The following is a 24,460-nucleotide window of genomic DNA, read 5'->3' as shown; positions in this document are numbered from 1 at the left end:
TTGTGAAATACGGCAAGTCGCGAGAATATATTTTTAAACGTATAACATACGTATACGTATTTAATCTTAATCGAACGAAATAGATTCATCCTAGGTCCGACGAACGCAGTTTTTAAAGCCTAGGAAATTTCATTAATCAGAAAATAAATTCAACGCTTTTTCACAATCAGCACGGACTTTTCACTGTCTCGTTTAGTTAACACAAACATAAACAGTTCACCTGTTCTATTTTTTAAAGGAATTGACCGGTACAGCAATTTTTAAATAAATTTTAGAAGGAGGAAAAAACTTACCGGCCGACTGCAGTTTCCATCGTTTGCCCTCGTTCTGAGGCGACGTCGCTATTAACGATGATTGAAACAGTAGAAGGGGACGTAATTCTTTTCCCCGCGTTTTTCCGTAACGCTAAAAATGTATAGAGTTTCTTTTTAGGAACGAGAATACATTAATACACTGACATGTGCTGTTATAAATACAAGCAAGCGACAACAAAAATATTACATTACAAGAAAAGAAAAGAACTTTTTAGAGAACAGACATAAAAAAAAAAAAAAAGAAAATGCAACTTATTTTACATGCACGAGAAGTAGAATGATTTACAACAATGAGTAAAACTATACAATTTACGCAAACTCCTTAAATAAGAAAGATATATAGAAAAAGTACACATGTAGTGCTCAGTGAAAAGCATTAGAGAATATTTTACTGGGGCTGTTTCGCAGGCTATTGAAGGGAAAGCTATTTTTCTATTTTAATTTTCTCCCCAAACAGGGGAGTGAGCCGATCCTGGAGGTACTGCAATACCAGGCCAACTCGTGGCAAGAGCGGTGCAAGCATCTAACATCTCACCTAGTTGCAAAAATCAGTTTAATATCGAAGTACCCACATGGGGTACGTATCAGATATTAAGCTGATAAGAACAGATACTACACTTTGATCTTAGCCAAAAGGCCGAGAAGCGATACTCAAATCTTTCCGAGTTTCCAAAGCCTACAAATCCTATTTCTTACTCAAACACGGTGTTTTAATTTTAACCAAAGCTACACAAATTTTGCAAATTTATATACAAAAAGCACACGAAACACGAGATCTTGCTTTGCTTCAAATACCTGACAGCATGAAACGATTTCTGCATGACAAAACGGGTGTGAAAATAAAAAGCGGCTTGTGAAATACGGCAAGTCGCGAGAATATATTTTTAAACGTATAACATACGTATACGTATTTAATCTTAATCGAACGAAATAGATTCATCCTAGGTCCGACGAACGCAGTTTTTAAAGCCTAGGAAATTTCATTAATCAGAAAATAAATTCAACGCTTTTTCACAATCAGCACGGACTTTTCACTGTCTCGTTTAGTTAACACAAACATAAACAGTTCACCTGTTCTATTTTTTAAAGGAATTGACCGGTACAGCAATTTTTAAATAAATTTTAGAAGGAGGAAAAAACTTACCGGCCGACTGCAGTTTCCATCGTTTGCCCTCGTTCTGAGGCGACGTCGCTATTAACGATGATTGAAACAGTAGAAGGGGACGTAATTCTTTTCCCCGCGTTTTTCCGTAACGCTAAAAATGTATAGAGTTTCTTTTTAGGAACGAGAATACATTAATACACTGACATGTGCTGTTATAAATACAAGCAAGCGACAACAAAAATATTACATTACAAGAAAAGAAAAGAACTTTTTAGAGAACAGACATAAAAAAAAAAAAAAAGAAAATGCAACTTATTTTACATGCACGAGAAGTAGAATGATTTACAACAATGAGTAAAACTATACAATTTACGCAAACTCCTTAAATAAGAAAGATATATAGAAAAAGTACACATGTAGTGCTCAGTGAAAAGCATTAGAGAATATTTTACTGGGGCTGTTTCGCAGGCTATTGAAGGGAAAGCTATTTTTCTATTTTAATTTTCTCCCCAAACAGGGGAGTGAGCCGATCCTGGAGGTACTGCAATACCAGGCCAACTCGTGGCAAGAGCGGTGCAAGCATCTAACATCTCACCTAGTTGCAAAAATCAGTTTAATATCGAAGTACCCACATGGGGTACGTATCAGATATTAAGCTGATAAGAACAGATACTACACTTTGATCTTAGCCAAAAGGCCGAGAAGCGATACTCAAATCTTTCCGAGTTTCCAAAGCCTACAAATCCTATTTCTTACTCAAACACGGTGTTTTAATTTTAACCAAAGCTACACAAATTTTGCAAATTTATATACAAAAAGCACACGAAACACGAGATCTTGCTTTGCTTCAAATACCTGACAGCATGAAACGATTTCTGCATGACAAAACGGGTGTGAAAATAAAAAGCGGCTTGTGAAATACGGCAAGTCGCGAGAATATATTTTTAAACGTATAACATACGTATACGTATTTAATCTTAATCGAACGAAATAGATTCATCCTAGGTCCGACGAACGCAGTTTTTAAAGCCTAGGAAATTTCATTAATCAGAAAATAAATTCAACGCTTTTTCACAATCAGCACGGACTTTTCACTGTCTCGTTTAGTTAACACAAACATAAACAGTTCACCTGTTCTATTTTTTAAAGGAATTGACCGGTACAGCAATTTTTAAATAAATTTTAGAAGGAGGAAAAAACTTACCGGCCGACTGCAGTTTCCATCGTTTGCCCTCGTTCTGAGGCGACGTCGCTATTAACGATGATTGAAACAGTAGAAGGGGACGTAATTCTTTTCCCCGCGTTTTTCCGTAACGCTAAAAATGTATAGAGTTTCTTTTTAGGAACGAGAATACATTAATACACTGACATGTGCTGTTATAAATACAAGCAAGCGACAACAAAAATATTACATTACAAGAAAAGAAAAGAACTTTTTAGAGAACAGACATAAAAAAAAAAAAAAAGAAAATGCAACTTATTTTACATGCACGAGAAGTAGAATGATTTACAACAATGAGTAAAACTATACAATTTACGCAAACTCCTTAAATAAGAAAGATATATAGAAAAAGTACACATGTAGTGCTCAGTGAAAAGCATTAGAGAATATTTTACTGGGGCTGTTTCGCAGGCTATTGAAGGGAAAGCTATTTTTCTATTTTAATTTTCTCCCCAAACAGGGGAGTGAGCCGATCCTGGAGGTACTGCAATACCAGGCCAACTCGTGGCAAGAGCGGTGCAAGCATCTAACATCTCACCTAGTTGCAAAAATCAGTTTAATATCGAAGTACCCACATGGGGTACGTATCAGATATTAAGCTGATAAGAACAGATACTACACTTTGATCTTAGCCAAAAGGCCGAGAAGCGATACTCAAATCTTTCCGAGTTTCCAAAGCCTACAAATCCTATTTCTTACTCAAACACGGTGTTTTAATTTTAACCAAAGCTACACAAATTTTGCAAATTTATATACAAAAAGCACACGAAACACGAGATCTTGCTTTGCTTCAAATACCTGACAGCATGAAACGATTTCTGCATGACAAAACGGGTGTGAAAATAAAAAGCGGCTTGTGAAATACGGCAAGTCGCGAGAATATATTTTTAAACGTATAACATACGTATACGTATTTAATCTTAATCGAACGAAATAGATTCATCCTAGGTCCGACGAACGCAGTTTTTAAAGCCTAGGAAATTTCATTAATCAGAAAATAAATTCAACGCTTTTTCACAATCAGCACGGACTTTTCACTGTCTCGTTTAGTTAACACAAACATAAACAGTTCACCTGTTCTATTTTTTAAAGGAATTGACCGGTACAGCAATTTTTAAATAAATTTTAGAAGGAGGAAAAAACTTACCGGCCGACTGCAGTTTCCATCGTTTGCCCTCGTTCTGAGGCGACGTCGCTATTAACGATGATTGAAACAGTAGAAGGGGACGTAATTCTTTTCCCCGCGTTTTTCCGTAACGCTAAAAATGTATAGAGTTTCTTTTTAGGAACGAGAATACATTAATACACTGACATGTGCTGTTATAAATACAAGCAAGCGACAACAAAAATATTACATTACAAGAAAAGAAAAGAACTTTTTAGAGAACAGACATAAAAAAAAAAAAAAAGAAAATGCAACTTATTTTACATGCACGAGAAGTAGAATGATTTACAACAATGAGTAAAACTATACAATTTACGCAAACTCCTTAAATAAGAAAGATATATAGAAAAAGTACACATGTAGTGCTCAGTGAAAAGCATTAGAGAATATTTTACTGGGGCTGTTTCGCAGGCTATTGAAGGGAAAGCTATTTTTCTATTTTAATTTTCTCCCCAAACAGGGGAGTGAGCCGATCCTGGAGGTACTGCAATACCAGGCCAACTCGTGGCAAGAGCGGTGCAAGCATCTAACATCTCACCTAGTTGCAAAAATCAGTTTAATATCGAAGTACCCACATGGGGTACGTATCAGATATTAAGCTGATAAGAACAGATACTACACTTTGATCTTAGCCAAAAGGCCGAGAAGCGATACTCAAATCTTTCCGAGTTTCCAAAGCCTACAAATCCTATTTCTTACTCAAACACGGTGTTTTAATTTTAACCAAAGCTACACAAATTTTGCAAATTTATATACAAAAAGCACACGAAACACGAGATCTTGCTTTGCTTCAAATACCTGACAGCATGAAACGATTTCTGCATGACAAAACGGGTGTGAAAATAAAAAGCGGCTTGTGAAATACGGCAAGTCGCGAGAATATATTTTTAAACGTATAACATACGTATACGTATTTAATCTTAATCGAACGAAATAGATTCATCCTAGGTCCGACGAACGCAGTTTTTAAAGCCTAGGAAATTTCATTAATCAGAAAATAAATTCAACGCTTTTTCACAATCAGCACGGACTTTTCACTGTCTCGTTTAGTTAACACAAACATAAACAGTTCACCTGTTCTATTTTTTAAAGGAATTGACCGGTACAGCAATTTTTAAATAAATTTTAGAAGGAGGAAAAAACTTACCGGCCGACTGCAGTTTCCATCGTTTGCCCTCGTTCTGAGGCGACGTCGCTATTAACGATGATTGAAACAGTAGAAGGGGACGTAATTCTTTTCCCCGCGTTTTTCCGTAACGCTAAAAATGTATAGAGTTTCTTTTTAGGAACGAGAATACATTAATACACTGACATGTGCTGTTATAAATACAAGCAAGCGACAACAAAAATATTACATTACAAGAAAAGAAAAGAACTTTTTAGAGAACAGACATAAAAAAAAAAAAAAAGAAAATGCAACTTATTTTACATGCACGAGAAGTAGAATGATTTACAACAATGAGTAAAACTATACAATTTACGCAAACTCCTTAAATAAGAAAGATATATAGAAAAAGTACACATGTAGTGCTCAGTGAAAAGCATTAGAGAATATTTTACTGGGGCTGTTTCGCAGGCTATTGAAGGGAAAGCTATTTTTCTATTTTAATTTTCTCCCCAAACAGGGGAGTGAGCCGATCCTGGAGGTACTGCAATACCAGGCCAACTCGTGGCAAGAGCGGTGCAAGCATCTAACATCTCACCTAGTTGCAAAAATCAGTTTAATATCGAAGTACCCACATGGGGTACGTATCAGATATTAAGCTGATAAGAACAGATACTACACTTTGATCTTAGCCAAAAGGCCGAGAAGCGATACTCAAATCTTTCCGAGTTTCCAAAGCCTACAAATCCTATTTCTTACTCAAACACGGTGTTTTAATTTTAACCAAAGCTACACAAATTTTGCAAATTTATATACAAAAAGCACACGAAACACGAGATCTTGCTTTGCTTCAAATACCTGACAGCATGAAACGATTTCTGCATGACAAAACGGGTGTGAAAATAAAAAGCGGCTTGTGAAATACGGCAAGTCGCGAGAATATATTTTTAAACGTATAACATACGTATACGTATTTAATCTTAATCGAACGAAATAGATTCATCCTAGGTCCGACGAACGCAGTTTTTAAAGCCTAGGAAATTTCATTAATCAGAAAATAAATTCAACGCTTTTTCACAATCAGCACGGACTTTTCACTGTCTCGTTTAGTTAACACAAACATAAACAGTTCACCTGTTCTATTTTTTAAAGGAATTGACCGGTACAGCAATTTTTAAATAAATTTTAGAAGGAGGAAAAAACTTACCGGCCGACTGCAGTTTCCATCGTTTGCCCTCGTTCTGAGGCGACGTCGCTATTAACGATGATTGAAACAGTAGAAGGGGACGTAATTCTTTTCCCCGCGTTTTTCCGTAACGCTAAAAATGTATAGAGTTTCTTTTTAGGAACGAGAATACATTAATACACTGACATGTGCTGTTATAAATACAAGCAAGCGACAACAAAAATATTACATTACAAGAAAAGAAAAGAACTTTTTAGAGAACAGACATAAAAAAAAAAAAAAAGAAAATGCAACTTATTTTACATGCACGAGAAGTAGAATGATTTACAACAATGAGTAAAACTATACAATTTACGCAAACTCCTTAAATAAGAAAGATATATAGAAAAAGTACACATGTAGTGCTCAGTGAAAAGCATTAGAGAATATTTTACTGGGGCTGTTTCGCAGGCTATTGAAGGGAAAGCTATTTTTCTATTTTAATTTTCTCCCCAAACAGGGGAGTGAGCCGATCCTGGAGGTACTGCAATACCAGGCCAACTCGTGGCAAGAGCGGTGCAAGCATCTAACATCTCACCTAGTTGCAAAAATCAGTTTAATATCGAAGTACCCACATGGGGTACGTATCAGATATTAAGCTGATAAGAACAGATACTACACTTTGATCTTAGCCAAAAGGCCGAGAAGCGATACTCAAATCTTTCCGAGTTTCCAAAGCCTACAAATCCTATTTCTTACTCAAACACGGTGTTTTAATTTTAACCAAAGCTACACAAATTTTGCAAATTTATATACAAAAAGCACACGAAACACGAGATCTTGCTTTGCTTCAAATACCTGACAGCATGAAACGATTTCTGCATGACAAAACGGGTGTGAAAATAAAAAGCGGCTTGTGAAATACGGCAAGTCGCGAGAATATATTTTTAAACGTATAACATACGTATACGTATTTAATCTTAATCGAACGAAATAGATTCATCCTAGGTCCGACGAACGCAGTTTTTAAAGCCTAGGAAATTTCATTAATCAGAAAATAAATTCAACGCTTTTTCACAATCAGCACGGACTTTTCACTGTCTCGTTTAGTTAACACAAACATAAACAGTTCACCTGTTCTATTTTTTAAAGGAATTGACCGGTACAGCAATTTTTAAATAAATTTTAGAAGGAGGAAAAAACTTACCGGCCGACTGCAGTTTCCATCGTTTGCCCTCGTTCTGAGGCGACGTCGCTATTAACGATGATTGAAACAGTAGAAGGGGACGTAATTCTTTTCCCCGCGTTTTTCCGTAACGCTAAAAATGTATAGAGTTTCTTTTTAGGAACGAGAATACATTAATACACTGACATGTGCTGTTATAAATACAAGCAAGCGACAACAAAAATATTACATTACAAGAAAAGAAAAGAACTTTTTAGAGAACAGACATAAAAAAAAAAAAAAAGAAAATGCAACTTATTTTACATGCACGAGAAGTAGAATGATTTACAACAATGAGTAAAACTATACAATTTACGCAAACTCCTTAAATAAGAAAGATATATAGAAAAAGTACACATGTAGTGCTCAGTGAAAAGCATTAGAGAATATTTTACTGGGGCTGTTTCGCAGGCTATTGAAGGGAAAGCTATTTTTCTATTTTAATTTTCTCCCCAAACAGGGGAGTGAGCCGATCCTGGAGGTACTGCAATACCAGGCCAACTCGTGGCAAGAGCGGTGCAAGCATCTAACATCTCACCTAGTTGCAAAAATCAGTTTAATATCGAAGTACCCACATGGGGTACGTATCAGATATTAAGCTGATAAGAACAGATACTACACTTTGATCTTAGCCAAAAGGCCGAGAAGCGATACTCAAATCTTTCCGAGTTTCCAAAGCCTACAAATCCTATTTCTTACTCAAACACGGTGTTTTAATTTTAACCAAAGCTACACAAATTTTGCAAATTTATATACAAAAAGCACACGAAACACGAGATCTTGCTTTGCTTCAAATACCTGACAGCATGAAACGATTTCTGCATGACAAAACGGGTGTGAAAATAAAAAGCGGCTTGTGAAATACGGCAAGTCGCGAGAATATATTTTTAAACGTATAACATACGTATACGTATTTAATCTTAATCGAACGAAATAGATTCATCCTAGGTCCGACGAACGCAGTTTTTAAAGCCTAGGAAATTTCATTAATCAGAAAATAAATTCAACGCTTTTTCACAATCAGCACGGACTTTTCACTGTCTCGTTTAGTTAACACAAACATAAACAGTTCACCTGTTCTATTTTTTAAAGGAATTGACCGGTACAGCAATTTTTAAATAAATTTTAGAAGGAGGAAAAAACTTACCGGCCGACTGCAGTTTCCATCGTTTGCCCTCGTTCTGAGGCGACGTCGCTATTAACGATGATTGAAACAGTAGAAGGGGACGTAATTCTTTTCCCCGCGTTTTTCCGTAACGCTAAAAATGTATAGAGTTTCTTTTTAGGAACGAGAATACATTAATACACTGACATGTGCTGTTATAAATACAAGCAAGCGACAACAAAAATATTACATTACAAGAAAAGAAAAGAACTTTTTAGAGAACAGACATAAAAAAAAAAAAAAAGAAAATGCAACTTATTTTACATGCACGAGAAGTAGAATGATTTACAACAATGAGTAAAACTATACAATTTACGCAAACTCCTTAAATAAGAAAGATATATAGAAAAAGTACACATGTAGTGCTCAGTGAAAAGCATTAGAGAATATTTTACTGGGGCTGTTTCGCAGGCTATTGAAGGGAAAGCTATTTTTCTATTTTAATTTTCTCCCCAAACAGGGGAGTGAGCCGATCCTGGAGGTACTGCAATACCAGGCCAACTCGTGGCAAGAGCGGTGCAAGCATCTAACATCTCACCTAGTTGCAAAAATCAGTTTAATATCGAAGTACCCACATGGGGTACGTATCAGATATTAAGCTGATAAGAACAGATACTACACTTTGATCTTAGCCAAAAGGCCGAGAAGCGATACTCAAATCTTTCCGAGTTTCCAAAGCCTACAAATCCTATTTCTTACTCAAACACGGTGTTTTAATTTTAACCAAAGCTACACAAATTTTGCAAATTTATATACAAAAAGCACACGAAACACGAGATCTTGCTTTGCTTCAAATACCTGACAGCATGAAACGATTTCTGCATGACAAAACGGGTGTGAAAATAAAAAGCGGCTTGTGAAATACGGCAAGTCGCGAGAATATATTTTTAAACGTATAACATACGTATACGTATTTAATCTTAATCGAACGAAATAGATTCATCCTAGGTCCGACGAACGCAGTTTTTAAAGCCTAGGAAATTTCATTAATCAGAAAATAAATTCAACGCTTTTTCACAATCAGCACGGACTTTTCACTGTCTCGTTTAGTTAACACAAACATAAACAGTTCACCTGTTCTATTTTTTAAAGGAATTGACCGGTACAGCAATTTTTAAATAAATTTTAGAAGGAGGAAAAAACTTACCGGCCGACTGCAGTTTCCATCGTTTGCCCTCGTTCTGAGGCGACGTCGCTATTAACGATGATTGAAACAGTAGAAGGGGACGTAATTCTTTTCCCCGCGTTTTTCCGTAACGCTAAAAATGTATAGAGTTTCTTTTTAGGAACGAGAATACATTAATACACTGACATGTGCTGTTATAAATACAAGCAAGCGACAACAAAAATATTACATTACAAGAAAAGAAAAGAACTTTTTAGAGAACAGACATAAAAAAAAAAAAAAAGAAAATGCAACTTATTTTACATGCACGAGAAGTAGAATGATTTACAACAATGAGTAAAACTATACAATTTACGCAAACTCCTTAAATAAGAAAGATATATAGAAAAAGTACACATGTAGTGCTCAGTGAAAAGCATTAGAGAATATTTTACTGGGGCTGTTTCGCAGGCTATTGAAGGGAAAGCTATTTTTCTATTTTAATTTTCTCCCCAAACAGGGGAGTGAGCCGATCCTGGAGGTACTGCAATACCAGGCCAACTCGTGGCAAGAGCGGTGCAAGCATCTAACATCTCACCTAGTTGCAAAAATCAGTTTAATATCGAAGTACCCACATGGGGTACGTATCAGATATTAAGCTGATAAGAACAGATACTACACTTTGATCTTAGCCAAAAGGCCGAGAAGCGATACTCAAATCTTTCCGAGTTTCCAAAGCCTACAAATCCTATTTCTTACTCAAACACGGTGTTTTAATTTTAACCAAAGCTACACAAATTTTGCAAATTTATATACAAAAAGCACACGAAACACGAGATCTTGCTTTGCTTCAAATACCTGACAGCATGAAACGATTTCTGCATGACAAAACGGGTGTGAAAATAAAAAGCGGCTTGTGAAATACGGCAAGTCGCGAGAATATATTTTTAAACGTATAACATACGTATACGTATTTAATCTTAATCGAACGAAATAGATTCATCCTAGGTCCGACGAACGCAGTTTTTAAAGCCTAGGAAATTTCATTAATCAGAAAATAAATTCAACGCTTTTTCACAATCAGCACGGACTTTTCACTGTCTCGTTTAGTTAACACAAACATAAACAGTTCACCTGTTCTATTTTTTAAAGGAATTGACCGGTACAGCAATTTTTAAATAAATTTTAGAAGGAGGAAAAAACTTACCGGCCGACTGCAGTTTCCATCGTTTGCCCTCGTTCTGAGGCGACGTCGCTATTAACGATGATTGAAACAGTAGAAGGGGACGTAATTCTTTTCCCCGCGTTTTTCCGTAACGCTAAAAATGTATAGAGTTTCTTTTTAGGAACGAGAATACATTAATACACTGACATGTGCTGTTATAAATACAAGCAAGCGACAACAAAAATATTACATTACAAGAAAAGAAAAGAACTTTTTAGAGAACAGACATAAAAAAAAAAAAAAAGAAAATGCAACTTATTTTACATGCACGAGAAGTAGAATGATTTACAACAATGAGTAAAACTATACAATTTACGCAAACTCCTTAAATAAGAAAGATATATAGAAAAAGTACACATGTAGTGCTCAGTGAAAAGCATTAGAGAATATTTTACTGGGGCTGTTTCGCAGGCTATTGAAGGGAAAGCTATTTTTCTATTTTAATTTTCTCCCCAAACAGGGGAGTGAGCCGATCCTGGAGGTACTGCAATACCAGGCCAACTCGTGGCAAGAGCGGTGCAAGCATCTAACATCTCACCTAGTTGCAAAAATCAGTTTAATATCGAAGTACCCACATGGGGTACGTATCAGATATTAAGCTGATAAGAACAGATACTACACTTTGATCTTAGCCAAAAGGCCGAGAAGCGATACTCAAATCTTTCCGAGTTTCCAAAGCCTACAAATCCTATTTCTTACTCAAACACGGTGTTTTAATTTTAACCAAAGCTACACAAATTTTGCAAATTTATATACAAAAAGCACACGAAACACGAGATCTTGCTTTGCTTCAAATACCTGACAGCATGAAACGATTTCTGCATGACAAAACGGGTGTGAAAATAAAAAGCGGCTTGTGAAATACGGCAAGTCGCGAGAATATATTTTTAAACGTATAACATACGTATACGTATTTAATCTTAATCGAACGAAATAGATTCATCCTAGGTCCGACGAACGCAGTTTTTAAAGCCTAGGAAATTTCATTAATCAGAAAATAAATTCAACGCTTTTTCACAATCAGCACGGACTTTTCACTGTCTCGTTTAGTTAACACAAACATAAACAGTTCACCTGTTCTATTTTTTAAAGGAATTGACCGGTACAGCAATTTTTAAATAAATTTTAGAAGGAGGAAAAAACTTACCGGCCGACTGCAGTTTCCATCGTTTGCCCTCGTTCTGAGGCGACGTCGCTATTAACGATGATTGAAACAGTAGAAGGGGACGTAATTCTTTTCCCCGCGTTTTTCCGTAACGCTAAAAATGTATAGAGTTTCTTTTTAGGAACGAGAATACATTAATACACTGACATGTGCTGTTATAAATACAAGCAAGCGACAACAAAAATATTACATTACAAGAAAAGAAAAGAACTTTTTAGAGAACAGACATAAAAAAAAAAAAAAAGAAAATGCAACTTATTTTACATGCACGAGAAGTAGAATGATTTACAACAATGAGTAAAACTATACAATTTACGCAAACTCCTTAAATAAGAAAGATATATAGAAAAAGTACACATGTAGTGCTCAGTGAAAAGCATTAGAGAATATTTTACTGGGGCTGTTTCGCAGGCTATTGAAGGGAAAGCTATTTTTCTATTTTAATTTTCTCCCCAAACAGGGGAGTGAGCCGATCCTGGAGGTACTGCAATACCAGGCCAACTCGTGGCAAGAGCGGTGCAAGCATCTAACATCTCACCTAGTTGCAAAAATCAGTTTAATATCGAAGTACCCACATGGGGTACGTATCAGATATTAAGCTGATAAGAACAGATACTACACTTTGATCTTAGCCAAAAGGCCGAGAAGCGATACTCAAATCTTTCCGAGTTTCCAAAGCCTACAAATCCTATTTCTTACTCAAACACGGTGTTTTAATTTTAACCAAAGCTACACAAATTTTGCAAATTTATATACAAAAAGCACACGAAACACGAGATCTTGCTTTGCTTCAAATACCTGACAGCATGAAACGATTTCTGCATGACAAAACGGGTGTGAAAATAAAAAGCGGCTTGTGAAATACGGCAAGTCGCGAGAATATATTTTTAAACGTATAACATACGTATACGTATTTAATCTTAATCGAACGAAATAGATTCATCCTAGGTCCGACGAACGCAGTTTTTAAAGCCTAGGAAATTTCATTAATCAGAAAATAAATTCAACGCTTTTTCACAATCAGCACGGACTTTTCACTGTCTCGTTTAGTTAACACAAACATAAACAGTTCACCTGTTCTATTTTTTAAAGGAATTGACCGGTACAGCAATTTTTAAATAAATTTTAGAAGGAGGAAAAAACTTACCGGCCGACTGCAGTTTCCATCGTTTGCCCTCGTTCTGAGGCGACGTCGCTATTAACGATGATTGAAACAGTAGAAGGGGACGTAATTCTTTTCCCCGCGTTTTTCCGTAACGCTAAAAATGTATAGAGTTTCTTTTTAGGAACGAGAATACATTAATACACTGACATGTGCTGTTATAAATACAAGCAAGCGACAACAAAAATATTACATTACAAGAAAAGAAAAGAACTTTTTAGAGAACAGACATAAAAAAAAAAAAAAAGAAAATGCAACTTATTTTACATGCACGAGAAGTAGAATGATTTACAACAATGAGTAAAACTATACAATTTACGCAAACTCCTTAAATAAGAAAGATATATAGAAAAAGTACACATGTAGTGCTCAGTGAAAAGCATTAGAGAATATTTTACTGGGGCTGTTTCGCAGGCTATTGAAGGGAAAGCTATTTTTCTATTTTAATTTTCTCCCCAAACAGGGGAGTGAGCCGATCCTGGAGGTACTGCAATACCAGGCCAACTCGTGGCAAGAGCGGTGCAAGCATCTAACATCTCACCTAGTTGCAAAAATCAGTTTAATATCGAAGTACCCACATGGGGTACGTATCAGATATTAAGCTGATAAGAACAGATACTACACTTTGATCTTAGCCAAAAGGCCGAGAAGCGATACTCAAATCTTTCCGAGTTTCCAAAGCCTACAAATCCTATTTCTTACTCAAACACGGTGTTTTAATTTTAACCAAAGCTACACAAATTTTGCAAATTTATATACAAAAAGCACACGAAACACGAGATCTTGCTTTGCTTCAAATACCTGACAGCATGAAACGATTTCTGCATGACAAAACGGGTGTGAAAATAAAAAGCGGCTTGTGAAATACGGCAAGTCGCGAGAATATATTTTTAAACGTATAACATACGTATACGTATTTAATCTTAATCGAACGAAATAGATTCATCCTAGGTCCGACGAACGCAGTTTTTAAAGCCTAGGAAATTTCATTAATCAGAAAATAAATTCAACGCTTTTTCACAATCAGCACGGACTTTTCACTGTCTCGTTTAGTTAACACAAACATAAACAGTTCACCTGTTCTATTTTTTAAAGGAATTGACCGGTACAGCAATTTTTAAATAAATTTTAGAAGGAGGAAAAAACTTACCGGCCGACTGCAGTTTCCATCGTTTGCCCTCGTTCTGAGGCGACGTCGCTATTAACGATGATTGAAACAGTAGAAGGGGACGTAATTCTTTTCCCCGCGTTTTTCCGTAACGCTAAAAATGTATAGAGTTTCTTTTTAGGAACGAGAATACATTAATACACTGACATGTGCTGTTATAAATACAAGCAAGCGACAACAAAAATATTACATTACAAGAAAAGAAAAGAACTTTTTAGAGAACAGACATAAAAAAAAAAAAAAAGAAAATGCAACTTATTTTACATGCACGAGAAGTAGAATGATTTACAACAATGAGTAAAACTATACAATTTACGCAAACTCCTTAAATAAGAAAGATATATAGAAAAAGTACACATGTAGTGCTCAGTGAAAAGCATTAGAGAATATTTTACTGGGGCTGTTTCGCAGGCTATTGAAGGGAAAGCTATTTTTCTATTTTAATTTTCTCCCCAAACAGGGGAGTGAGCCGATCCTGGAGGTACTGCAATACCAGGCCAACTCGTGGCAAGAGCGGTGCAAGCATCTAACATCTCACCTAGTTGCAAAAATCAGTTTAATATCGAAGTACCCACATGGGGTACGTATCAGATATTAAGCTGATAAGAACAGATACTACACTTTGATCTTAGCCAAAAGGCCGAGAAGCGATACTCAAATCTTTCCGAGTTTCCAAAGCCTACAAATCCTATTTCTTACTCAAACACGGTGTTTTAATTTTAACCAAAGCTACACAAATTTTGCAAATTTATATACAAAAAGCACACGAAACACGAGATCTTGCTTTGCTTCAAATACCTGACAGCATGAAACGATTTCTGCATGACAAAACGGGTGTGAAAATAAAAAGCGGCTTGTGAAATACGGCAAGTCGCGAGAATATATTTTTAAACGTATAACATACGTATACGTATTTAATCTTAATCGAACGAAATAGATTCATCCTAGGTCCGACGAACGCAGTTTTTAAAGCCTAGGAAATTTCATTAATCAGAAAATAAATTCAACGCTTTTTCACAATCAGCACGGACTTTTCACTGTCTCGTTTAGTTAACACAAACATAAACAGTTCACCTGTTCTATTTTTTAAAGGAATTGACCGGTACAGCAATTTTTAAATAAATTTTAGAAGGAGGAAAAAACTTACCGGCCGACTGCAGTTTCCATCGTTTGCCCTCGTTCTGAGGCGACGTCGCTATTAACGATGATTGAAACAGTAGAAGGGGACGTAATTCTTTTCCCCGCGTTTTTCCGTAACGCTAAAAATGTATAGAGTTTCTTTTTAGGAACGAGAATACATTAATACACTGACATGTGCTGTTATAAATACAAGCAAGCGACAACAAAAATATTACATTACAAGAAAAGAAAAGAACTTTTTAGAGAACAGACATAAAAAAAAAAAAAAAGAAAATGCAACTTATTTTACATGCACGAGAAGTAGAATGATTTACAACAATGAGTAAAACTATACAATTTACGCAAACTCCTTAAATAAGAAAGATATATAGAAAAAGTACACATGTAGTGCTCAGTGAAAAGCATTAGAGAATATTTTACTGGGGCTGTTTCGCAGGCTATTGAAGGGAAAGCTATTTTTCTATTTTAATTTTCTCCCCAAACAGGGGAGTGAGCCGATCCTGGAGGTACTGCAATACCAGGCCAACTCGTGGCAAGAGCGGTGCAAGCATCTAACATCTCACCTAGTTGCAAAAATCAGTTTAATATCGAAGTACCCACATGGGGTACGTATCAGATATTAAGCTGATAAGAACAGATACTACACTTTGATCTTAGCCAAAAGGCCGAGAAGCGATACTCAAATCTTTCCGAGTTTCCAAAGCCTACAAATCCTATTTCTTACTCAAACACGGTGTTTTAATTTTAACCAAAGCTACACAAATTTTGCAAATTTATATACAAAAAGCACACGAAACACGAGATCTTGCTTTGCTTCAAATACCTGACAGCATGAAACGATTTCTGCATGACAAAACGGGTGTGAAAATAAAAAGCGGCTTGTGAAATACGGCAAGTCGCGAGAATATATTTTTAAACGTATAACATACGTATACGTATTTAATCTTAATCGAACGAAATAGATTCATCCTAGGTCCGACGAACGCAGTTTTTAAAGCCTAGGAAATTTCATTAATCAGAAAATAAATTCAACGCTTTTTCACAATCAGCACGGACTTTTCACTGTCTCGTTTAGTTAACACAAACATAAACAGTTCACCTGTTCTATTTTTTAAAGGAATTGACCGGTACAGCAATTTTTAAATAAATTTTAGAAGGAGGAAAAAACTTACCGGCCGACTGCAGTTTCCATCGTTTGCCCTCGTTCTGAGGCGACGTCGCTATTAACGATGATTGAAACAGTAGAAGGGGACGTAATTCTTTTCCCCGCGTTTTTCCGTAACGCTAAAAATGTATAGAGTTTCTTTTTAGGAACGAGAATACATTAATACACTGACATGTGCTGTTATAAATACAAGCAAGCGACAACAAAAATATTACATTACAAGAAAAGAAAAGAACTTTTTAGAGAACAGACATAAAAAAAAAAAAAAAGAAAATGCAACTTATTTTACATGCACGAGAAGTAGAATGATTTACAACAATGAGTAAAACTATACAATTTACGCAAACTCCTTAAATAAGAAAGATATATAGAAAAAGTACACATGTAGTGCTCAGTGAAAAGCATTAGAGAATATTTTACTGGGGCTGTTTCGCAGGCTATTGAAGGGAAAGCTATTTTTCTATTTTAATTTTCTCCCCAAACAGGGGAGTGAGCCGATCCTGGAGGTACTGCAATACCAGGCCAACTCGTGGCAAGAGCGGTGCAAGCATCTAACATCTCACCTAGTTGCAAAAATCAGTTTAATATCGAAGTACCCACATGGGGTACGTATCAGATATTAAGCTGATAAGAACAGATACTACACTTTGATCTTAGCCAAAAGGCCGAGAAGCGATACTCAAATCTTTCCGAGTTTCCAAAGCCTACAAATCCTATTTCTTACTCAAACACGGTGTTTTAATTTTAACCAAAGCTACACAAATTTTGCAAATTTATATACAAAAAGCACACGAAACACGAGATCTTGCTTTGCTTCAAATACCTGACAGCATGAAACGATTTCTGCATGACAAAACGGGTGTGAAAATAAAAAGCGGCTTGTGAAATACGGCAAGTCGCGAGAATATATTTTTAAACGTATAACATACGTATACGTATTTAATCTTAATCGAACGAAATAGATTCATCCTAGGTCCGACGAACGCAGTTTTTAAAGCCTAGGAAATTTCATTAATCAGAAAATAAATTCAACGCTTTTTCACAATCAGCACGGACTTTTCACTGTCTCGTTTAGTTAACACAAACATAAACAGTTCACCTGTTCTATTTTTTAAAGGAATTGACCGGTACAGCAATTTTTAAATAAATTTTAGAAGGAGGAAAAAACTTACCGGCCGACTGCAGTTTCCATCGTTTGCCCTCGTTCTGAGGCGACGTCGCTATTAACGATGATTGAAACAGTAGAAGGGGACGTAATTCTTTTCCCCGCGTTTTTCCGTAACGCTAAAAATGTATAGAGTTTCTTTTTAGGAACGAGAATACATTAATACACTGACATGTGCTGTTATAAATACAAGCAAGCGACAACAAAAATATTACATTACAAGAAAAGAAAAGAACTTTTTAGAGAACAGACATAAAAAAAAAAAAAAAGAAAATGCAACTTATTTTACATGCACGAGAAGTAGAATGATTTACAACAATGAGTAAAACTATACAATTTACGCAAACTCCTTAAATAAGAAAGATATATAGAAAAAGTACACATGTAGTGCTCAGTGAAAAGCATTAGAGAATATTTTACTGGGGCTGTTTCGCAGGCTATTGAAGGGAAAGCTATTTTTCTATTTTAATTTTCTCCCCAAACAGGGGAGTGAGCCGATCCTGGAGGTACTGCAATACCAGGCCAACTCGTGGCAAGAGCGGTGCAAGCATCTAACATCTCACCTAGTTGCAAAAATCAGTTTAATATCGAAGTACCCACATGGGGTACGTATCAGATATTAAGCTGATAAGAACAGATACTACACTTTGATCTTAGCCAAAAGGCCGAGAAGCGATACTCAAATCTTTCCGAGTTTCCAAAGCCTACAAATCCTATTTCTTACTCAAACACGGTGTTTTAATTTTAACCAAAGCTACACAAATTTTGCAAATTTATATACAAAAAGCACACGAAACACGAGATCTTGCTTTGCTTCAAATACCTGACAGCATGAAACGATTTCTGCATGACAAAACGGGTGTGAAAATAAAAAGCGGCTTGTGAAATACGGCAAGTCGCGAGAATATATTTTTAAACGTATAACATACGTATACGTATTTAATCTTAATCGAACGAAATAGATTCATCCTAGGTCCGACGAACGCAGTTTTTAAAGCCTAGGAAATTTCATTAATCAGAAAATAAATTCAACGCTTTTTCACAATCAGCACGGACTTTTCACTGTCTCGTTTAGTTAACACAAACATAAACAGTTCACCTGTTCTATTTTTTAAAGGAATTGACCGGTACAGCAATTTTTAAATAAATTTTAGAAGGAGGAAAAAACTTACCGGCCGACTGCAGTTTCCATCGTTTGCCCTCGTTCTGAGGCGACGTCGCTATTAACGATGATTGAAACAGTAGAAGGGGACGTAATTCTTTTCCCCGCGTTTTTCCGTAACGCTAAAAATGTATAGAGTTTCTTTTTAGGAACGAGAATACATTAATACACTGACATGTGCTGTTATAAATACAAGCAAGCGACAACAAAAATATTACATTACAAGAAAAGAAAAGAACTTTTTAGAGAACAGACATAAAAAAAAAAAAAAAGAAAATGCAACTTATTTTACATGCACGAGAAGTAGAATGATTTACAACAATGAGTAAAACTATACAATTTACGCAAACTCCTTAAATAAGAAAGATATATAGAAAAAGTACACATGTAGTGCTCAGTGAAAAGCATTAGAGAATATTTTACTGGGGCTGTTTCGCAGGCTATTGAAGGGAAAGCTATTTTTCTATTTTAATTTTCTCCCCAAACAGGGGAGTGAGCCGATCCTGGAGGTACTGCAATACCAGGCCAACTCGTGGCAAGAGCGGTGCAAGCATCTAACATCTCACCTAGTTGCAAAAATCAGTTTAATATCGAAGTACCCACATGGGGTACGTATCAGATATTAAGCTGATAAGAACAGATACTACACTTTGATCTTAGCCAAAAGGCCGAGAAGCGATACTCAAATCTTTCCGAGTTTCCAAAGCCTACAAATCCTATTTCTTACTCAAACACGGTGTTTTAATTTTAACCAAAGCTACACAAATTTTGCAAATTTATATACAAAAAGCACACGAAACACGAGATCTTGCTTTGCTTCAAATACCTGACAGCATGAAACGATTTCTGCATGACAAAACGGGTGTGAAAATAAAAAGCGGCTTGTGAAATACGGCAAGTCGCGAGAATATATTTTTAAACGTATAACATACGTATACGTATTTAATCTTAATCGAACGAAATAGATTCATCCTAGGTCCGACGAACGCAGTTTTTAAAGCCTAGGAAATTTCATTAATCAGAAAATAAATTCAACGCTTTTTCACAATCAGCACGGACTTTTCACTGTCTCGTTTAGTTAACACAAACATAAACAGTTCACCTGTTCTATTTTTTAAAGGAATTGACCGGTACAGCAATTTTTAAATAAATTTTAGAAGGAGGAAAAAACTTACCGGCCGACTGCAGTTTCCATCGTTTGCCCTCGTTCTGAGGCGACGTCGCTATTAACGATGATTGAAACAGTAGAAGGGGACGTAATTCTTTTCCCCGCGTTTTTCCGTAACGCTAAAAATGTATAGAGTTTCTTTTTAGGAACGAGAATACATTAATACACTGACATGTGCTGTTATAAATACAAGCAAGCGACAACAAAAATATTACATTACAAGAAAAGAAAAGAACTTTTTAGAGAACAGACATAAAAAAAAAAAAAAAGAAAATGCAACTTATTTTACATGCACGAGAAGTAGAATGATTTACAACAATGAGTAATTTCGTTTTCGGTCGTTCCTGGTCATTGCTTTATTTTTGGATTTTTGGTTACAAAAAGTATTATGAAAAAATCTCCACTATGAATACACGATAAAATATAGTCCTAAATGTAATCGGTAGATCATTCCTGAACATTAATAGTTTATGAAATATATAACGGATATATAACTGATTTTTGACTTTATGATCTTTTGTAATGCAATGTGGTCCAGCAGTTGTCTTTTTATTAGAACTATTTTACAGGATGCCGAACCAGGAAGTAATTCCTTTTAAGGTCAAATAGTGGACCAGTACCAAAAAAGTAACGACAGATAAGAACTCACTTCCTTTGTTTATACATGTATATGTTACAGGCGCAAAAGTTATCTGTAAATTCTCCTTTTACATAGTTCTGTTCGACAACTTGATTTACTTATACATTAGTGGCGGATCCAGGGGTGGTGGGTTGAAACCCCCTTTTTTGGACGATCAATGCAATTGAATAGGGACATGTAGTTGGAACCCCCTCTTTGTTCTGGGTTAGGCCCCCCCTTTTTTAAATGGCTGGATCCGCCTCTGAACTAACAAAACAATTCCTTATACATTGAGTATCTCAGGCATCGTTGGTTGGTTAATTTGGTTTTTTTTCAACTTTGAGAATCCCTTGGACAACTTGATATTTACAACGTATATTTTAACAAAACATTCAATTATTTGTTTTTGTCAAGGATTTGTATAGTAAAATCTCGCGCTGCATAAGATATTATAATAAGTCCCCGAGATTCTAACCATTTTGGTGTAAACAATATTTTTAATATTATATGAATTCTGAGACTACTATAACACATAGTAGTCTCAGATGAATTATACCAATACATTTTATATACATTTGTTTTACACGATTATAAAAAGGTGAAAATGTTATCTGTTGTTTGTTTATCTATGAGATCCATAATATTTATGACTCTTGAAAAACAAGTACTTTTATTAAATAGAATAATGAACTTTTAATGCAATATTTATATCACTTGTAATTATAACTCTTGACAATAATAAATTCCAAAAATGAATAATTATGATTTCAATTGTATTTTATTGTATTTTATTTTTTTTAAATGATTTTTTAGACTCCTGAGCTATTTAAAGTAAGTACAGAGGTTTACATAGTAAGAAAAATCATTTCTTATCTGGTCCGTATACGGATATGTTATCCCACTTATAGGTACTTCCGTTTAGTAATTTCAACCAATAGAAAAAGAGTTTACAAAACCGCCAGCCTTACATTGTTTACATTTTGTCTGTCTCACAACCCGGGAAAGTCTGAAAGACTGAATCATCCTCTACGAATCTTTCAGAATTTATCAAATTATAGGTAAAATTGCTGCAATTGCAACATGTCACACTCTACCATCATTACTCTAAAATGAATTTACCTGTCTCTTGTATCAAACATAATTATATTTTCATGATTTTATAATTCGTTTTCTTTTCCCTGTGTTTTTCTGAAACGCAGTTTCTACATTTTGTTATATTCATGTGTAAACATTAGTCATTATTGAAGAGGAGTACTTATACACACTTTTAATGCATTACAAATGGGACACATACATATGTGATATTGTCATTGAGTCATGTTCTTAGATATACAATGTAGGAAGATGTGGTATGAGTGCCAATGAGACAACTCTCCATCCAAATTTTCTTCTTTAAGTTTTCCAGTTTTCCATCTGAATAAAGATGATTAATAACTGGTGCATACGTGGCCTATTTATTAAAATTAAGTTATATTTACAAACAGTGCAAAGAACAGATGTAGTGATTAAAACTATGTACATGAGATGAAGTTTTTTAAATAATAGTGGAGAGAACAGCATATGTTAGCTGATCTCTGAAAGAGTCGACTGTCTGTGTATTTACTACTGTGGTTGGTAAAAGATTCCATTGAGTTATTGTGTATGGGAAGAATGAAAATCTGTACGAGTCTTTTGATGTATAAATATGTCTGAAGGTGTGAGAATGATGTTTTCTGGTTCTTGAGTCTGATGGAATGAGAATTGTGCTAGATGGTATAGCAACAAGTTGATGTGTGATCTTGTACATCATAACCAGTCGTGCACGCAGTCTGCGTTGTGTCAAAATAGGCCAGTTTAGTGTGTTCAGCATGTTTGATACACTACTAGTATTATGATACCTGTTGCAGGCATACCGAGCAGCTCGCCTTTGGACCATCTCTATCTTTGAAATAGATTCTGAAGTGTGGGGGTCCCAAACTGAGCAAGAGTATTCGAGTTTGGGACGGACAAGTGCTTGGTATGCCTGGCTCTTGATGTTTTGATTTGATGTTTTCAGATTTCTTCGAAGGAAGCCGAGAGTTTTGTTGGCCTTTGATATATTGTCATCTATGTGTTTGTCCCATTTAAGGTTTGATTGTAATGTGATGCCTAAGTACTTAGCAGATGTAACAGATTCTAGTATATGATTGTGGAGGGTGTAATTATGTTTTAAAGGTTGACGTTTAGTTGTTACAGAGAGAACATTACACTTGTCTGGGTGGAAGGCCATCAGCCAGTCCTCTTCCCATTTTGCAGCTGCGTCAAGGTCAGCTTGCAGTTTTAGGCAGTCACTCTGGGATTTAACTGGCATGTATAAGATACTGTCATCAGCAAATAGTCTTAGTTTGCTATGTGTAAGGTAGTCTGGAAGGTCGTTGATATACGCCAAGAATAAGACAGGACCTAAGACAGTACCTTGAGGAACCCCAGAGGTGACTGGGACTGTGCTTGATGATCTTCCATCCAGAACAACTGTCTGGGTTCGATCAGAGAGAAATGCAGAGATCCAATTTAAAGTGTTTCCATTAATGCCAAAATAGTGTAATTTGTATAGTAAGTGACGATGCGGAACTTTATCAAAGGCTTTCGCAAAGTCCATTATTACAAGGTCTGTTTGTGTATTTGAATTGTTTGTGGATTGAAGTTCTTGAATGAAGGAGAGAAGTTGTGTCTCACAAGAACGAGAGTGCCGAAAGCCATGTTGAAGGTCGTACAAGATGTTATTTGATTCGAGATGTTTCATAATGTGTGATGTTACTATGTGTTCCATTAACTTGAACAAAAAAATCCAAATAACAATTTATAAAAGTAAATCATTATAGGTCAAGCTATGGCCTTCAACACGGAGCATTGGCTCACACAAAACAGCAAACTATAAAGGGCCCCAACATTACTAGTGTAAAAACATTCAAACGGGAAAACCAACGGTCTAATCTATATAAAAACGAGAAACATGTATGTATTACATAAACAGACAACAATACTGTACATCAGATTCATTGTACATTTAAAATACGACTCACGATCAGACTTTAAAGATTAACAGGGATCTCCATGACTTGTTTTATTATCATGATCATGGCAGCCCACTGTTAAATTCTCCCTCCCCTCCCCTCCCCTCCCTCCCTCCCTCCCTCCCTCCCTCCCTCCCTCCCTCCCTCCCTCCCTCCCTCCCTCGCTCGCTCCGCCATCATTAATGTCAAAATTTTGTCCGCCACCATTTTTGCAGCAATTATAATCAATTATCCTCTTCTCACAGCTTTTCTTACTTTTACAAAAGCATTATGACATCAAAATTTCCATTAAAAAAGCATGCATAGTACGAATTCATATGACGTACATACAACAACATATGTTTCCATTAAAAAAGCATGCATAGTACGAATTCATATGACGTACATACAACAACATATGGTCTTTGCATCATGTAAAATGTACATAGAAATTGTGGAATGTAATAGATACGTGCATGCTATGGGTTTCTGGTGAAAGTATTTTCATCCATGTAAATCTTATATTATGCCTATGATGCAATTATTTCCTATGATGCAATTATTTAGCTGCAAACTCTATTTTAGTTCAAAAATGCTATAATAATGGCGTTACATAATGAACAGATTTTCCTGGCATTGGGAGTATTTTTCCTGTAAAATTCAAGGTTTCATCTTGCAGACTTTATAAAATTCAACTGTTCATGTCATGATCGAAATTTCACTGTTAAAAATTTCACTG

At 35.7% G+C, this 24,460-nt stretch overlaps 17 non-coding genes across 17 annotated transcripts; all 17 read right to left on the bottom strand.

Annotated features, from left to right (window-relative positions):
- Positions 1 to 770: 770 nt before the first annotated feature.
- On the bottom strand, positions 771 to 963 carry LOC143060196 (U2 spliceosomal RNA). The gene has a single exon (XR_012973921.1). It is a non-coding gene; the product is annotated as a U2 spliceosomal RNA (small nuclear RNA).
- A 972-nt stretch (positions 964 to 1,935) lies between these two features.
- Positions 1,936 to 2,128, bottom strand: LOC143060195 (U2 spliceosomal RNA). Its single transcript, XR_012973920.1, has one exon. It is a non-coding gene; the product is annotated as a U2 spliceosomal RNA (small nuclear RNA).
- Positions 2,129 to 3,100: 972 nt separating this feature from the next.
- Positions 3,101 to 3,293, bottom strand: LOC143060194 (U2 spliceosomal RNA). Its single transcript, XR_012973919.1, has one exon. It is a non-coding gene; the product is annotated as a U2 spliceosomal RNA (small nuclear RNA).
- Positions 3,294 to 4,265: 972 nt separating this feature from the next.
- Positions 4,266 to 4,458, bottom strand: LOC143060192 (U2 spliceosomal RNA). Its single transcript, XR_012973917.1, has one exon. It is a non-coding gene; the product is annotated as a U2 spliceosomal RNA (small nuclear RNA).
- A 972-nt stretch (positions 4,459 to 5,430) lies between these two features.
- On the bottom strand, positions 5,431 to 5,623 carry LOC143060191 (U2 spliceosomal RNA). Its single transcript, XR_012973916.1, has one exon. It is a non-coding gene; the product is annotated as a U2 spliceosomal RNA (small nuclear RNA).
- A 972-nt stretch (positions 5,624 to 6,595) lies between these two features.
- On the bottom strand, positions 6,596 to 6,788 carry LOC143060190 (U2 spliceosomal RNA). Its single transcript, XR_012973915.1, has one exon. It is a non-coding gene; the product is annotated as a U2 spliceosomal RNA (small nuclear RNA).
- Positions 6,789 to 7,760: 972 nt separating this feature from the next.
- LOC143060189 (U2 spliceosomal RNA) lies at positions 7,761 to 7,953 on the bottom strand. The gene has a single exon (XR_012973914.1). It is a non-coding gene; the product is annotated as a U2 spliceosomal RNA (small nuclear RNA).
- Positions 7,954 to 8,925: 972 nt separating this feature from the next.
- On the bottom strand, positions 8,926 to 9,118 carry LOC143060188 (U2 spliceosomal RNA). Its single transcript, XR_012973913.1, has one exon. It is a non-coding gene; the product is annotated as a U2 spliceosomal RNA (small nuclear RNA).
- Positions 9,119 to 10,090: 972 nt separating this feature from the next.
- Positions 10,091 to 10,283, bottom strand: LOC143060187 (U2 spliceosomal RNA). The gene has a single exon (XR_012973912.1). It is a non-coding gene; the product is annotated as a U2 spliceosomal RNA (small nuclear RNA).
- Positions 10,284 to 11,255: 972 nt separating this feature from the next.
- Positions 11,256 to 11,448, bottom strand: LOC143060186 (U2 spliceosomal RNA). Its single transcript, XR_012973911.1, has one exon. It is a non-coding gene; the product is annotated as a U2 spliceosomal RNA (small nuclear RNA).
- Positions 11,449 to 12,420: 972 nt separating this feature from the next.
- Positions 12,421 to 12,613, bottom strand: LOC143060185 (U2 spliceosomal RNA). Its single transcript, XR_012973910.1, has one exon. It is a non-coding gene; the product is annotated as a U2 spliceosomal RNA (small nuclear RNA).
- Positions 12,614 to 13,585: 972 nt separating this feature from the next.
- Positions 13,586 to 13,778, bottom strand: LOC143060183 (U2 spliceosomal RNA). Its single transcript, XR_012973909.1, has one exon. It is a non-coding gene; the product is annotated as a U2 spliceosomal RNA (small nuclear RNA).
- A 972-nt stretch (positions 13,779 to 14,750) lies between these two features.
- Positions 14,751 to 14,943, bottom strand: LOC143060182 (U2 spliceosomal RNA). Its single transcript, XR_012973908.1, has one exon. It is a non-coding gene; the product is annotated as a U2 spliceosomal RNA (small nuclear RNA).
- A 972-nt stretch (positions 14,944 to 15,915) lies between these two features.
- LOC143060180 (U2 spliceosomal RNA) lies at positions 15,916 to 16,108 on the bottom strand. The gene has a single exon (XR_012973906.1). It is a non-coding gene; the product is annotated as a U2 spliceosomal RNA (small nuclear RNA).
- A 972-nt stretch (positions 16,109 to 17,080) lies between these two features.
- LOC143060179 (U2 spliceosomal RNA) lies at positions 17,081 to 17,273 on the bottom strand. The gene has a single exon (XR_012973905.1). It is a non-coding gene; the product is annotated as a U2 spliceosomal RNA (small nuclear RNA).
- Positions 17,274 to 18,245: 972 nt separating this feature from the next.
- Positions 18,246 to 18,438, bottom strand: LOC143060178 (U2 spliceosomal RNA). Its single transcript, XR_012973904.1, has one exon. It is a non-coding gene; the product is annotated as a U2 spliceosomal RNA (small nuclear RNA).
- Positions 18,439 to 19,410: 972 nt separating this feature from the next.
- On the bottom strand, positions 19,411 to 19,603 carry LOC143060177 (U2 spliceosomal RNA). Its single transcript, XR_012973903.1, has one exon. It is a non-coding gene; the product is annotated as a U2 spliceosomal RNA (small nuclear RNA).
- Between the last annotated feature and the right edge of the window lie 4,857 nt (positions 19,604 to 24,460).

This window comes from Mytilus galloprovincialis, unplaced genomic scaffold, assembly GCF_965363235.1.
Source record: "Mytilus galloprovincialis unplaced genomic scaffold, xbMytGall1.hap1.1 HAP1_SCAFFOLD_85, whole genome shotgun sequence".
Lineage (NCBI taxonomy): Eukaryota > Metazoa > Mollusca > Bivalvia > Mytilida > Mytilidae > Mytilus > Mytilus galloprovincialis.
Note: the sequence above shows the minus strand (reverse complement) of the source record. Positions and strands in the feature narration are given on the sequence as shown.